This window comes from Stenella coeruleoalba (genome assembly GCF_951394435.1).
Source record: "Stenella coeruleoalba genome assembly, chromosome: 21".
Classification (NCBI taxonomy): domain Eukaryota; kingdom Metazoa; phylum Chordata; class Mammalia; order Artiodactyla; family Delphinidae; genus Stenella; species Stenella coeruleoalba.
In genome coordinates, this window is record NC_137167.1 from 10,823,225 (window position 1) to 10,838,313 (window position 15,089).

The 15,089-nt window shown below is 37.9% G+C and overlaps 1 protein-coding gene across 3 annotated transcripts in view; it reads left to right on the forward strand.

The window, feature by feature from the left end:
• The window catches only part of FUT10 (fucosyltransferase 10), a 267,866-nt gene that overhangs the window by 217,919 nt on the left and 34,858 nt on the right, over nucleotides 1–15,089 (forward strand). For all 3 annotated transcript variants that reach the window (XR_013825466.1, XR_013825467.1, XR_013825468.1), the window contains one exon: nucleotides 12,968–13,080. The gene's annotated coding sequence lies outside the window, so the exon portion shown is untranslated. The remainder of the gene's footprint in view (nucleotides 1–12,967; nucleotides 13,081–15,089) is intronic.

Sequence of the window (15,089 nt, forward strand, 5' to 3'; positions counted from 1 at the left end):
GACCATCCTCATCCTCTGGTTTTGACTGATGGGGCCAGGGATCAATGTTCACGCTTAGGTGGAAAATAAAGGTGTTGCTTGGCAAGAACTTTAACCCAATATCTTGCTCCGTGTTGGATAGTAATTAATTGAGCCACTCAGATCTTCTCTCTTGGAGAGCATAAATGCCAAAAAAAAAAAAAAAAAGAGGGGGACTTCCCTGGTGGCACAGTGGTTGAGAGTCCGCCTGCCAATGCAGGGGACACGGGTTCGTGCCCCGGTCCGGGAGGATCCCACATGCCGCGCAGCGGCTGGGCCCGTGAGCCATGGCCGCTGAGCCTGCGCGTCCGGAGCCTGTGCTCCACAACGGGAGAGGCCACAACAGTGAGAGGCCCGCGTACCGCAAAAAAAAAAAAAAAAAAAGAGGGCACCTAGAACTCAGGTTGTGTCTCAAAAGACTGAGCTATTATTTTGGTTTAACACAAAGCCTGATATATATCCCAGTCTTAAGGAAACCACAGTGCAGAGTGACTATACAGTTGCCGATATGATTTTTGTTTTCTTTCACAATAAATTACTATTACCAAAGGTCATATATTTGTGTTTTTTCTTACAAACTAAAATAGCTTCTTTATTCTTATCAATAATAATAGATAGCTATGGTTGAGTCCTTACTGTGAACTAAGCCCACATATTATAGCGTCTCCCCAACAGTCTTGTAGAAAAATATATTATTATTACTAATACAATTTACAGATTATAGCCCAAGGTCAAATTATTAATATGTATCAGAGGTGGGATTCAAGCCCCAGTTCAAGTTCATCTGACCACCAATTTATACCCCTTTTCTTCCTCTGGTTACCTGCCATTGATCAATATTTCTTCCACCTAAGTTAATCAGGATACCTAAAAAAAAGATGAATCTCAGGGTGTATATTGAACTCAAAACCTGTTTTCAATGTTTTTTTATTTTTGGATAATTATTACTAAAATTGGATCTGTTTTTCTTGGGTGAGTTGTCAGTTAACCACTATTAAAATTCTGAATAACCAATTTCCAAGTAATTAAATAAGAGGCTGTCTTCTTTTTGAGAAAATGTTAGCTGACAACAAACATGTTTTTAGCTAATTGATTTCAAATTAAAGGCATTGTAAGTGGTATTTTACTGCCAGGAAGGAGAACTGAATTCTTCTCAGAAAAATTAATATTTCTAATCAAAGAAACACACATACAATTCTCACTTTCAGATAGAGTCACTTTAGATGGAATTGTATGCTAAGGAAATAGAATTGGTTGCAATCTATGAATATAGTGTGGTTTGAAAAGGTGATTTCAAAAAGTTCAATCAGAAAAGTTCAATGCAGAAAATATAATTTCTTTTAGGAATTATTATGTATATCATCACAACTTAGATTAGCAAATTTGTGTCTTTTGAGCCTACTAAGTAGGTAAAAATCTGGCATAGTTTAGAATATAAGGAAATCTGGAATATAAACTGTCGGACTACACAACAGAAGTGGCTTGAATTCATTGGTATTTTTGGCAAAGGACTAATAATTGCTGTCAGTTTTCCAAAGAACTACAGAAGGAGACTAGGAAAGGAAATATTGTAAAAATTATTAAACCCTGTCACATTATAGCATCCATAGACTCCCAGACAGTATCCCATATTATACTTTTTCTAAGATTAAAAGGAAAAACTATGTTAAGACTTCAGCACTTTGAAGGTGCTGAGCAGAGAATGTTTTAGAGCAATCATTGTTAAAAACAAAAACCTAGAAGACATAAAACACGACCAGTTTCCTTTGAATTGGACCCTCTTTTTGAGAGCTGTGTGTGTGAATTCAGGTGTCCCCCCGCCCTCTGTTTTGGTCGTTTTAAGGATACAAAAAACCTTATTAGTGAAGGTAACTTATCATTAGTGTCATTATTATTAAGATACTGCAGCACATAATGAAGTCAAACAATACTAAAAAGCACACAGTAATTGAGTCTCCCTTTCGACCTAGACTCAGGAAGGTGATTGTCATCAACAGTTTCTCTGTGTCTTTAGTAAAAAATTTCAATTGTTCACATATATACATATGTATTTACATAATGAGAGTATTTCTATTGAATACTTACTATTCCACTATATATGTTCTGTAATATACACATATGTATTACTAAATAGAATATCTTAGTGACACCTTCATAGCAACATGTATATATATCTACTTTATTCTTTCTAACTGCTGTACACTATTCTTTTATGTAGGCGTAATGTTATTTATTTAACCAGTCCCCTATTGACAGACAATTAGAGTTCTTTGAGATCTTTGCTATTGTTATGCTGCAGTGAGTATGCCTGTATATACGTCTTTGGTAATGTTCAAATATACTTGTTAGATACATTTTTAGAAGTGGAATTGCTCAGCTAAAGGGTATCTGCATATTTAATTTTGATCATGTCAAATTACCCTCCAAAGAAATTTTTGCTAATTATACTTCTATCAAAAATGAAAAACAGTGAGTCTTCATCAACATGGTAAAACTGATCTTTGTTCATCTTCTAGGTGAAAATAAGTTGTTGTTTTACTTTTTATTCTATTGATTTCAAATAAAACTGAAAAACTTCAAAAAATTTTAAACTATCTTTTTTCTATAAAATGCATGCTTTGCTCCTATTTCTATTAATATTTTGGTTTATTCCTCAATCGATTTGTAAGAATGCTTCATAAATTATGGAAATTACCGAAATACACTTTCTTATTAGATTTACTTGGTGAAAGCAATACATGTCTATGATTGTAGACATTTAAGGACATTACCAGTAATGACTAATACTCAAGTTTGATTAGCCTTTGATAAATATTGACACAATAACTTCATACTAATTTGTTAGAGGTCAAAAGAGAATGTTCCCTATGCATCATTTGTTTAGTCATGTGTACTTTCTGTATACTTTGCAGTAAAATTTACACAAAGTACAATATATAGGCACTAGGGATTATTCTGCTCCATTAGAGTGGCTCTTTCCTTGAACTTAAGTAGTTTCCTCATAGTTTGTGTTGATGAGTGTTCAGCTGAGGACTTGAGGAAAGCCCTCTGTTACTCTCCAAATCTCTGTCTCTGCAGCCCTCTCCTTTCTGGTACTTTGCCACGTGAACTCTAGATGCCTTACCCTCCTCAGACGCCCACTTCTCTCTCCTCAATGCAGGAAGACTCTTACTCAATCCAGAGTTATTCCAAACATTTCAGCAAAAGAGCCAGTGAATTCTTTTTCTTAAACCAGATTGCATAAGGATTTTTGTTATTTGCATTGAAACAATCCCACCTGTTTATTGAACTTTATGGAGCTATTTTTTATAACATGTTTTGACAAATATGGTAAGAATTCCAGCGAAGCACAGAGTACCTCTGCAGGGGTCCATTAAAATATAGTTTAATGGGCTTCATCTGTCTAATTCAAGAGTACTTATCGGACTACTAGAGGGAAGAATAGACTAAGTAACTTGATATAATTCTCCACAAATATTATTCTTTCAAACAATTACATATTATACAAATGGTTTATTTGCTTCATCTTATTATGAATATTATACATACTCAGTATAAAACACATACATGTACACATACATACCACCATTACCACCATTAAAAATATTATAAATTATAAAATAAAGATCATCCAAAATATTATGACCCAGTGGTAATATCCATCTCTATTGCACAAGAAAATTCTTAATTCGCAGATGTCCATAAGCAGGGTATACAAGGGCTATTCTGGATCCCGTTCTCTTCTTTCTTCACTTTATCATTCTTCGTAAGACTTAAATTTTAATACAGTTAATCCTCCATTTCTTTCCTTTTAATTGGTCCTTTTTGTGTGTCTTATCAGTGAAAACTTTCCCTCTCCAAGATTACAACTATATTCTCGTATATATTCTTCTAAAATTCTTAAAGTTTCATCTTCACATTTAAGAGTTGAATCGACTTAGAATTGATTTTTGTATATGGTGTGAGGTAGAAATCTAATATATATACATATATATATATTTTTTCCTATATGGATAATCAAATTTTCCAACCTGTTTTTTGAGCAGTCTGTTTTTCCCCCTTTGATTTGTATTGCCCACCTCTGCCTGGTGAGCAATACATGAGTCTGTTTCTGGGTTCTTTATTCTAATCCATTAGCCGGTTTGTCTATACTTGCCTCACAGTGCTAATTACTGAATATTTAAAGTGGTCCTAGCTGATAGGAAGTCTCCTTATCACATTCTGCCTCAAAATCAACTTGACTATTCTTGGTTCTTTGCTCTTCCATATGAACCTTAGTAGAGTTCTCTAGTTTACCACACACACACAAATCTGTTGGAGCTTTGGTCCAAACTTAACAGAGTTTACAGATTAATTTGAAGAAGTGACATCTTTTTGACACAAAATCATCCAGTCCATGAAAGTTACATAGCTATTCATTTATTTGGATCTTCTTTTAGGAGTTTTAATATTGTGTTATTATTTTCTTCATAGACTTTTTAGACTTAGTCCTTTATTTTTGTTGTTGTTACTTTGTTGGGATATCTTTCTATTTAGTTTTATGGAAATAGAACATTATATTGTATCAGGAAACAAGAGAATATTGCTTCAAAAAGAGAGTGATCAACAATTCAAACTGCTCCTGAAGGATAATGATGAAGAAATAGCTGTGGATTTGACAATTAGAAAGACACTGGTATCACTTAAGAGACTATATATTGGCTCAGATATATGTACATTTGAATTCCAGTGCCATCTGTCATTAAGCTATATGAGTTGAAGTACTCCACTGAGTAAAGTGATAAGGTCTTCACCACAGGATTATTGTGTGGGTTACATGAGTCAAAATGTGTAAAGCATGTAATATTTCCCAGCTAATAAGCTATGAAAAGAAGAGGAAGATATGACAGCAGATTAAAAGAATATTAGAATGGAAAATAGGATTTTTCTTAGACCACCAAAGAGTTAAATCTGTGGATAGGAAAAGGGGAAAATTCTAGTTAATAAATAGACCTGGAAGATATTTAAAATAAGACTGATCAAACAAGAGTGATCAAATGGAACAGGATAGAAAGCCCAGAGATAAACCCACACACATATGGTCACTTTGTCTTTGATAAAGGAGGCAAGAATATACAATGGAGAAAAGACAGCCTCTTCAATAAGTGGTGCTGGGAAAACTGGACAGCTACATGGAAAAGAATGAAATTAGAACACTTCCTAACACCATACACAAAAATAAACTCAAAATGGATTAAAGACCTAAATATAGGCCAGACACTGTAAAACTCTTAGAGGAAAACTAGGAAGAACACTCTTTGACATTAATCACAGCAAGATCCTTTTTGACCCACCTCCTAGAGAAATGGAAATAAAAACAAAAATAAACAAATGGGACCTAATGAAACTTCAAAGCTTTTGCACAGCAAAGGGAACCATAAACAAGATGAAAAGACAACCCTCAGAATGGGAGAAAACATTTGCAAATGAAGCAACTGACAAAGGATTAATCTCCAAAATATACAAGCAGCTCACACAGCTCAATATCAAAAACCAAACAATCCAATCCAAAAATGGGCAGAAGACCTAAACAGACGTTTCTCCAAAAAAGATACACAGATTGCCAACAAACACATGAAAGGATGCCCAACATCACTAATCATTAGAGAAACACAAATCAAAACTACAATGAGGTATCACCTCACACTGGTCAGAGTGGCCATCATCAAAAAATCTAGAAACAATAAATGCTGGAGAGGGTGTGGAGAAAAGGGAACACTCTTGCACTGCTGGTGGGAATGTAAGTTGATACAGTCACTATGGAGAACAGTATGGAGGTTCCTTAAAAAACTACAAATAAAACTACCATATGACCCATCAGTCCCACTACTGGGCATATACCCTGAGGAAAACCGTAATTCAAAGAGAGTCATGTACCACAATGTTCACTGTAGCACTATTTACAATAGCCAGGACATGGAAGCAATCTAAGTGTCCATTGACAGATGAAAGGTTAAAGAAGATGTGGCACATATATACAATGGAATATTCCTGAGCCATAAAAAGAAATGAAATTGAGTTATTTGTAGTGAAGTGGAGGGACCTAGAGTCTGTCATATACAGTGAAGTAAATCAGAAAAAGAAAAACAAATACCATATACTAACATATATATGGAATCTAAAAAAAAAAAAAAGGTTCTGAATAACCTAGGGGCAGGACAGGAATAAAGATGCAGACATAGAGAATGGACTTGAGGACACAGGGAGGGGGAAGGGTAAACTGGGATGAAGTGAGAGAGTGGCATGGATATATATACACTACCAAAAGTAAAATAGATAGATAGCTAGTGGGAAGCAGCTGCACAGCACAGGGAGATCAGCTTGGTGCTTTGTGATCACCTAGAGGGGTGGGATAGGGAGGGTGGGAGGGAGACGCAAGAGGGAAGGGATATGGGGATATATGTATACATACAGCTGATTCACTTTGTTATACAGCAGAAATGAACACAACATTGTAAAGCAATTATACTCCAATAAAGATGTTAAAAAAAAAAAAGAGTGATCAAAGCAGAGTGGATAGTCTCAAAAGCAGACAGTGTGACAGAGCAGAAAGTGGGATGAGGAAGGAGACACTTGAACCAAATGGGAAAACAATATTTTGGAGCCATTTAGCATAGTGTCAAGTAGCCTTACACTTGTCCACATCCCATAAACATATATTTGATTTTCATCATGTTATGATGTTTTTTTCAAAATGATATCATTAGAAATAGTTAACATATTCTTCTTAGTAATGAAGGAATTGTGTTATAAATTTTATAGTGTGCCAAAAACGATTAAACTGAAAAGCAAATGTTAGTGTTATGGTTTGGATTAAGCTATCTAGAATATTCAATAAATCAGAATCACTCCTTGCCTGGTGATAGTATATAAAGGAACTTTTATTATAGCTTAGTGGTAAATTTATTTGGGTTGTTAAGGCCCCTCTGAAGAGTAACTGGGACTGAATGGATGACAAACTTGGAAAGATTATGAAGTTAAAAGAAAAAGGAGATAAAGCAAAAGAAATAAATCCTTAATCCTTTGTTCAGGAAATGTTTAGTCTTATTGTGTCCAATAAATCAGAGAAACACAATCAAAATGTCAAGATTCAATAAGCATCATCCTCTCTTGTAACTTCTTCTCCCATTTTCTTTCTTAACAACAGTTCTTTGTATTTCTGATTTTAACCAGACCAAGCCTTTTTGCAACTGCATGCATTTTAAGTCTCATTTATATTAGGGGATGACTCTAGGTTAAAAAATAAGGGAAGGGGCTTCCCTGGTGGCACAGTGGTTAAGAATCCAGCTGCCAATGCAGGGGACATGGGTTTAAGCCCTGGTCCAGGAATATCCCACGTACCGCGGAGCAACTAAGCCCATGCGCCACAACTACTGAGCCTGTGCTCTAGAGCCTGCAAGTCACATCTACTGAGCCCACGTGCCACAAGTACTGAAGCCCGCACACCTAGAGCCTGTGCTGCACAACAAGAGAAGCCACTGCAATGAGAAGCCCGTGCACCACAGCGAAGAGTAGTCCCCGCTCGTCGCAGCTAGAGAAAGCCCGTGCACAGCAATGAAGACCAAATGCAGCCAAAAATAAATAAATAAAATAAATAATTTTTTTAAAAAAATAAGGGAAGGAATGAAGGTGGGAAATAAGAAAGGAGGATAAGAAACAAATAAGGAAGGAAGGGAAGAATAAAAAGAAGAGAAACAAGCAATGAAGTGTCAATTGAAAACAATAGCAGAAGGATGTGCAGCAAACTAAATAGACACCTCCAGTTCTCAAACTCGATTTACCCTTTAAAAGCAATTTTTTTTGACCCAATAAGAGCACATGTTACTCTCTTACAGATTCACAATGTACATTAGCACATTAAGGACTTGGAGAGGGAATCAGTTTAACTTGCTTAACTCGACATTTCCCAAACGTATGTTCATGGTATGTACATGGCTCCTTGTGAAACAACTATTAATGCCATAGAAATTTAATCCCCATGAAGCACACTTCAGGAAAAGCTGGAGCTCACAAATTCAATTGCATGTATTACTGAATTTTATTTTCTTCCTCTTAAGCACAGCTTCTCTTTTTTTTCCAGCTTCATTGAGACATAATTGACATGTAACATTGTGTAAGTTGAAGGTATACAATCAGTTAATTCAATACACTTACATATTGCAATAATGATCACCGCCATAGCGTTAGCTAACATTTCCATTACATTACACAATTACTATTTCTTTTTTGCAATAAGAACATTTGAGATCTAGTCTCTCAGGAACTTTCAAGTATATAACGCAGTATAATTAACTATAATCATCATGCTGCATATTAGCTCCCCAGAACTTATTCATCTTATAATCAGAAGTTTGTATCTTTTGACAGATTTTCTTATCTTTGGCTGGATTATCATGCTGTATCAGTTGTGAAGCATGTCATTATACAATGCTCAATATCCACTATTCCAGGATATACTGTCCATTAGATATATGTATCACATGCTTTCTAAGCCATGGTTCTTTGGTCTTTGAAGATATGGTTTAAATAAAAGAAAAAATGAAATGGGCTGAGAGGTCCCCAGGCCTCTATTTTGAAAGATAGGTAGGTAGAATCATGACCTCTAGAAAAGGTCATGCCCTGATCCTTGGAATCTATGAATGTGACTTTACATGGCAAAAGGGACTTTACAGATGTGACTAGGAGAAGAATCTAGAGATGGAGAAGTTATTTTGGATATTTAGGTGGCCTTAACCTGATCGATCACCTGAGTCCTTAAAAGTAGAGAATGTTTCCCTGGTGCAAGACAACCAGAGAGATGGTAGCATGAGAAGGACCATTGTTAGATTAGAAGGTGGGGGAAGGGAACCATGAGCTATAGAATGTGGCAGCCTCTAGAAGCTGGAAAAGGCCTTTGGAAAGGAATACAGCCCTGTTGATATCTCAATTTTATCCCAGTAAGACCTGTGTCAGACTTCTGACTTATAGAACTGTAAGATAATATATTTGTAAAGTTTGAGTCATCAGTTTGGGGGAATTTATAATGGCAGCAATAAAAATCGAATTCCATAAATAAGTATGCAAGAAGGTAGGATAGAAAATATTTGGATTAAACAACCTCCTCTAGTAAAAAATGATTTAACACACTTGTATTCTGGCACTGTCATAGGCAGAATTCTAAGATAGCCTCCAAGATTCCTGGTATATACACGATTTTCCCAGTTATTCAATCAAACACAGGTCTGAGTGCTGCTGCAAAAGTGCAGATTAATTGAGGTCCCGTAATTGTTGACCTGAAAATAGGAGATTATCCTTTATGGGCCTGACAGGTTATTACCTGACAGGTAATCAGGTGAGCCCTTAAAAAGGATGGGGTTCGGGCTTCCCTGGTGGTGCAGTGGTTGGGAGTCCGCCTGCCGATGCAGGGAACACGGGTTCCTGCCCCGGTCCGGGAAGATCCCACGTGCCGCGGAGCGGCTGGGCCCGTGAGCCATGGTCGCTGAGCCTGCGCGTCCGGAGCCTGTGCTCTGCAACGGGAGCGGCCACAGCAGTGAGAGGCCTGGGTACCACCACCACCACAACAACAAACAAACAAACAAAAAGGATGGGGTTCTTGCTAGCGGAAGAGATTCAAAGAATGAGAGAAATTTGACACAAGGGGGATTCTCCATTGCTAGCTCTGAAGATCTCCATTGTTTGTTGTAAAATTGTGGGCAGTCTCCAAGAGTTGAGTGGGCCCCAGCTGATAGCCAGCAAAGAGATAAGGACTTCAGTCCTACAGCCACAAAGAACTGTACTCTGCCAACAATGTGAATGAGCTTGAAGAGCACCCATCGTTCCAGATGAGAGCATAGTCAACATCTTGATTTCAGCTTCATAAAATCCTAGGCAGAAAGCCCAGTCTTACTGTGCCTTGACTGTTGACCCTCAGAACTATGACGTAATAAATGGTCTTGTTTTAAGCTGCTAACTGTGTGGTAATCTGTTACACATCAATAGAAAACTAATTCAGGCACATAATGACATAATTTTTAAAAGTTATCTAAAACTCCATTTCAGTCAATGATAGCATTTTCATGGGGCCTGAGGGAAGCACCTTCCGTCAGATCATATACCTTTGAGGAAAATTATTTATCCACGTATGTGTCACAGAGCCAATCCCCATGCACTGTAGACTCGAACGAATAGGTTTTGATTTGAGTTAAAAAGATTCCACACCCCCTATCATATTGGGGATCATTTTAAGGGATGTTCAACTTTAAACACCTCTACTCTCATGATGCCAATTTCCTATTTTCATTTGGCAAAACAAGCCTACTCTGTTTATTGAAAAGATGAAATATGCTTCTATCAAAAGACTAATAATGATCATGTCTCTCGAGTATGAGAATAGACTTCAAGGCATTGCATCCGGGGGAATTGAATGGAGAACACCAGGTCTGCTCCAGTGCCCAGTGACTGGTAATGCTCCAGGGTGCTTGCTGATGTTACTAATAGAAGTGACCAGGATTTGGTGAGGAAATGCCTAGAGGGCACTGCATCTGAGTCAGGGGCCCGCAGGTCTTAAAAGCACAAATACTTACTGACTTTTGTCTTGATTGATTCTCTTGGCCTCCGTGCTAGAAGTTGAACGAACCATACTAAGACAAGGGACTCAAAAGGAGAGGGAGTAGGCAGACAATACTCAGGAATAAAAGAACAATGCCAATGCGGAAGTCAGGACCCAGGTCTAAGAATAATAGACCATGCCGTAGTGGAAAGAACCTGGTTCTCATTTTGCTCATTTGTGAAATCAGATTTTGCAAGGGAATGCGTTGCCATCCCATTTAATACAGACGAGCAAAATTTCTTTTTTGGTGGACCTCAACCTGAATTCCAGGTTGTAGATAAACAGGGACCTGCAAAGGGAAGTATGTGGTGGAAGCAATTGGTGAAAGTCTCTCACAACTTTCTCTATCCCAATCAGAAGTAGAACACATGTAGAAAAATATATGTTGTGTTAACATTAAACCATAGTAATAAGAAAATATTTGGGTGGATGATAAGACTTAAAACACAGTTGTCTTTTATCATACATGAAATTAAAACAATTTGTATCTAACAAAATGAAGCACTCTTACACCTAAGAGTTTTAAAGGAAAGCAATTCCTTGCTCATATAAATATGTCTGCTCTGGCAACAGGAATTTTAAATCTGTGAGGAACTAATATTAAGTGACAGGTTCTCTAGATCAGCTCTGTAAATGCAAGGCATTATTTGATTTAGATATAAGATTTTCATCACTTAATCATATAATTCAGTGAGATATCTTTATTCTAACCTGAACTTCTTTTCAGAAGACTTGAATCACAAAGAGAGGTATTGGCAAGAGATAATGATTTGTTAAATGTATGAGACAATTATTTTAGGGATTAACATTGTGTATATAAAATCTACTGATTGGACACCCGATTTTATAGCAAGTGTATTTTGAGTTAAAAAAGTGAGAAAAAATATTTTTGTATGCTTATGGCACACACTGTCTAACATTTTTTCTTTTAAGGGTGCTATGTAAAAAACATTATCACTATCAAAAAGTAAAAGTTATTAGTTATCCAGAATTTGTTCAGTGTAAAGGTTGGACCTATTGTAATCTTTTGAGTCAAACGTGAGTTGCCTCTGTACTTTGATGGAGAAAAATCATTTTCCAGTTTGGGACAGTGTTACTAAAGTGATTCTTAGAGACTGAAATGGAATAATTCTTTTGTATAGATGCATAGTAATCTATTTAGAAAACATAAAAGCACTAAAGAATATATGCCCCACATTTAACCTTAGGGAAGTCCAATGACCTCTAAAAGATGCATGGGCTCTGTGTGTACTGAGGGGGATGGAGGGATGCCCAATGTCAGGACGGGTGTCATTGTCCGTGCCCTCACTGGAGTTGTGGGCAGAACATGTATGGCAGTAATAATGCTAAGCTGTATCTAGAATAATCTGGAATCTTCCAATTGGACAAATTTTTGATCAAATAAATCAGATTTGGATGTTCTTGGTTATAATACCAATTGAATCTTTGATGTGCCTCAGTCTTCATGGATGTTATTAATTGCATTTCACTGCTGTTACTTTGCACCTATGTGATAGTGTGATGCTTGAGCAACGTCAGATAGCAGGGTTTGTGGAGTAACCAGACAGCCACACTGGAAGCACCAGTTGTGCTCCTAATCTTTCCCCTGGGTTTAGCTTTAATTTTTAATGAGTTTGCCTCTGCTGAAGAGCCAAATCTCTAATACCCGGTATGGGGAATGATGCGTGAGTTATTAAAACATATAAGAGCTTAGACAATGAGAAGGGAAAGGGCTACACCCTCAGTTGTTGAATTGGTTGTAAAACAAATTCCTGGGGATTTAATGAATAAAATTTCTGTTGGCCTCACATTTGGAATTAATGAGGTGGAAAATATGAAATAACATGGAACAGCCTTGCAACACAGAGAACCAGACCTAGGAGAGTTTATTTTGGAGAAGGAACGTTTTCTAATCTTAGGTTCCTGTTTAGACTTATGACCACTAGCTGGCATGTGAATTCTAGTTAAACTCAGAAACTGTTTATTTTTGTAATTTTTGTCTGGGACTTTTCTCAATTTTTTGACTGTCAATAAAAAGGCTGACTGGCCGAGAGCTTAAACCAGGCCCCGCTGGAGTTCACTGAAGAACTTCAGTCAACAACTATTTGTCTGACACTGGTCTCAGGCTGGGGAGAAGGTTGGGAAAAAAAAACCCATTCTGGGAAACTGGAGGCCTGGGTTTAGTTCTAGCTCTACCACTAGTTAGCTGCAGGTCTCAGGACAGTTATCTAACCTTCCTGGGCCTTGTCACCAGGTAAGTTCCCTAAAGTTTAACTTGAGAAACAGTAAGCTCCAGGTTGACAGATCTGGTTTTCCTAACAGTGCCTCCATCAGACTGCTGCCAAAGTTTAGGAAACAAAGAATGTTTGGTCATCTGGGACTCGGGGCAGTTTCCTAACACCTGCAGGACTCGCTGCTTTGGAACATCCTTGATGGTACGTAGCAAAACACATGACGTATATAGATAATTCCAATCCAATCCAAAGCGGTGCCTGGCAAAATGTTCCAGAGCGTTCGTGTGTCTTTCTGCAATGTGACAGACATTCTCATGAAATTCCTGCAGCATATCTCTTGGACAGTTATTGATGTATGACGTACATAGAGGACAGTGCTCCAATCTGAAGGGTCCTGCTCTCCTAGTCTTCACAAACGAACACATCTGACTAATCGGTTTCCAAATCAAGAAATAGAACGTAAGCAGGGCCACAGAACCTTGCTTGCTTCCTCTTCAGTCATTTCCTCGCCCAAGGGTAGCCACTGTTTCTAATGGCATAGAGTGGTTTTAAAATGTCCAAAAAAACCCAGATGGAAAACGGAGATTGCCAGGTCCTAATTTAGAGATCTTGACATGTCATTCAGAAATCTAATCCTTTGCCTGTGCCTGGATGAATAGGTACTACCCTTTTGGAAAACAGTTTGGTACTGTGTCTCAAGATCTCTTAACACATTTATTCTATTCCATTCTTGGATTATCCAAGGAAATCCAAGATTTCCAGATTATCCAAGGAAAATCTGCTTAAAAAAGGATGACTTCAGGGCTTCCCTGGTGGTGCAGTGGTTGAGAATCTGCCTGCCAATGCAGGGGACATGGGTTCGAGCCCTGGTCTGGGAGGATCCCAGATGCCGCGGAGCAACTGGGCCCGTGAGCCACAATTACTGAGCCTGTGCGTCTGGAGCCCGCGATCCACAACTACTGAGCACGCGTGCCACGAAGACCGTGCTCCGCAACAAGAGAGGCCGCGATAGTAAGAGACCCGCACACCGCGATGAAGAGCGGCCCCCGCTTGCCACACCTAGAGAAAGACCTCGCACAGAAACGAAGACCCAACACAGCCATAAATAAATAAATTTTAGGGCTTCCCTGGTGGCGCAGTGGTTGAGGGTCCACCTGCCGATGCAGGGGACACGGGTTCGTGCCCTGGTCCGGGAGGATCCCACATGCCGCGGAGCGGCTGGGCCCGTGGGCCATGGCCGCTGAGCCGGCATGTCCGGAGCCTGTGCTCCGCAACGGGAGAGGCCACGACAGTGAGAGGCCCACATAACGCAAAAAAAAAAATAAAATAAAAAAATAAAAATAAATAAATAAATAAATAAATTTTAAAAATTCACAACATATGTCAATATTTAGCTAGTGTTGATGAATTTATTCTATTAAAAAAAGGATGACTTCATATTTATGAATATTTTCACTTCACAGTTATCTGTAATTATTAAACCAGAAAAGTAGCTCAGACATTCAACAATGGCTGAATCATTAATGAGTTCACAGATACAAACCATGAAACATTAAGCAGCTGTTAAAAGGGAAGACAGGGAAAGCACTTATCTTGTAATGTGTAGTAAAAAATTGAAAGTGCGAAATTACACTATGCTAGAACCATATCTTTGTAAAACTGAAATGCATATGGACAAGAACTGGAAAATATTCATGGAGAGATGTTGGTTGCTTTCTATATCTGTTATGTTGTAAAATTGTTATTGTGATAAAAGTGTGATGGGGTAAAAAAAAAAGCTGATGGGTAGCTGTGCACGATTTTAGTTCCATGGTCAATTAAGCCTTCACAGAAATATAAAAATTTGAGTCTAAATTAAAGGAGACAGTCTGAAATCTGCCATTCTTGATATTTCCAGGTATTCAAATTCTAATGTAGAATTCACAGGAATATTTTCCATAATGGACATACCCAGAAGCAAACATTTTCTTTTAAAGGGATCATCACAACCCTCTGAATTGTTTGTTTATGGTTCAGGAATCTTTACTGGCCTGTTGGATTGGCAGAAGTCTCCTCTAAGGACCTCAAAATTTATCCCTGCTGGCACTGCTGATTTGACCAGATATGTCTCAACCAGTCATTGGCTGAGCCTCATATAGGCCTGTTTTCACAGTTAACTGTCAGCACTGGGCTCTTCCCAATCAATATCAGACTAATGCCACTTCCAGCAG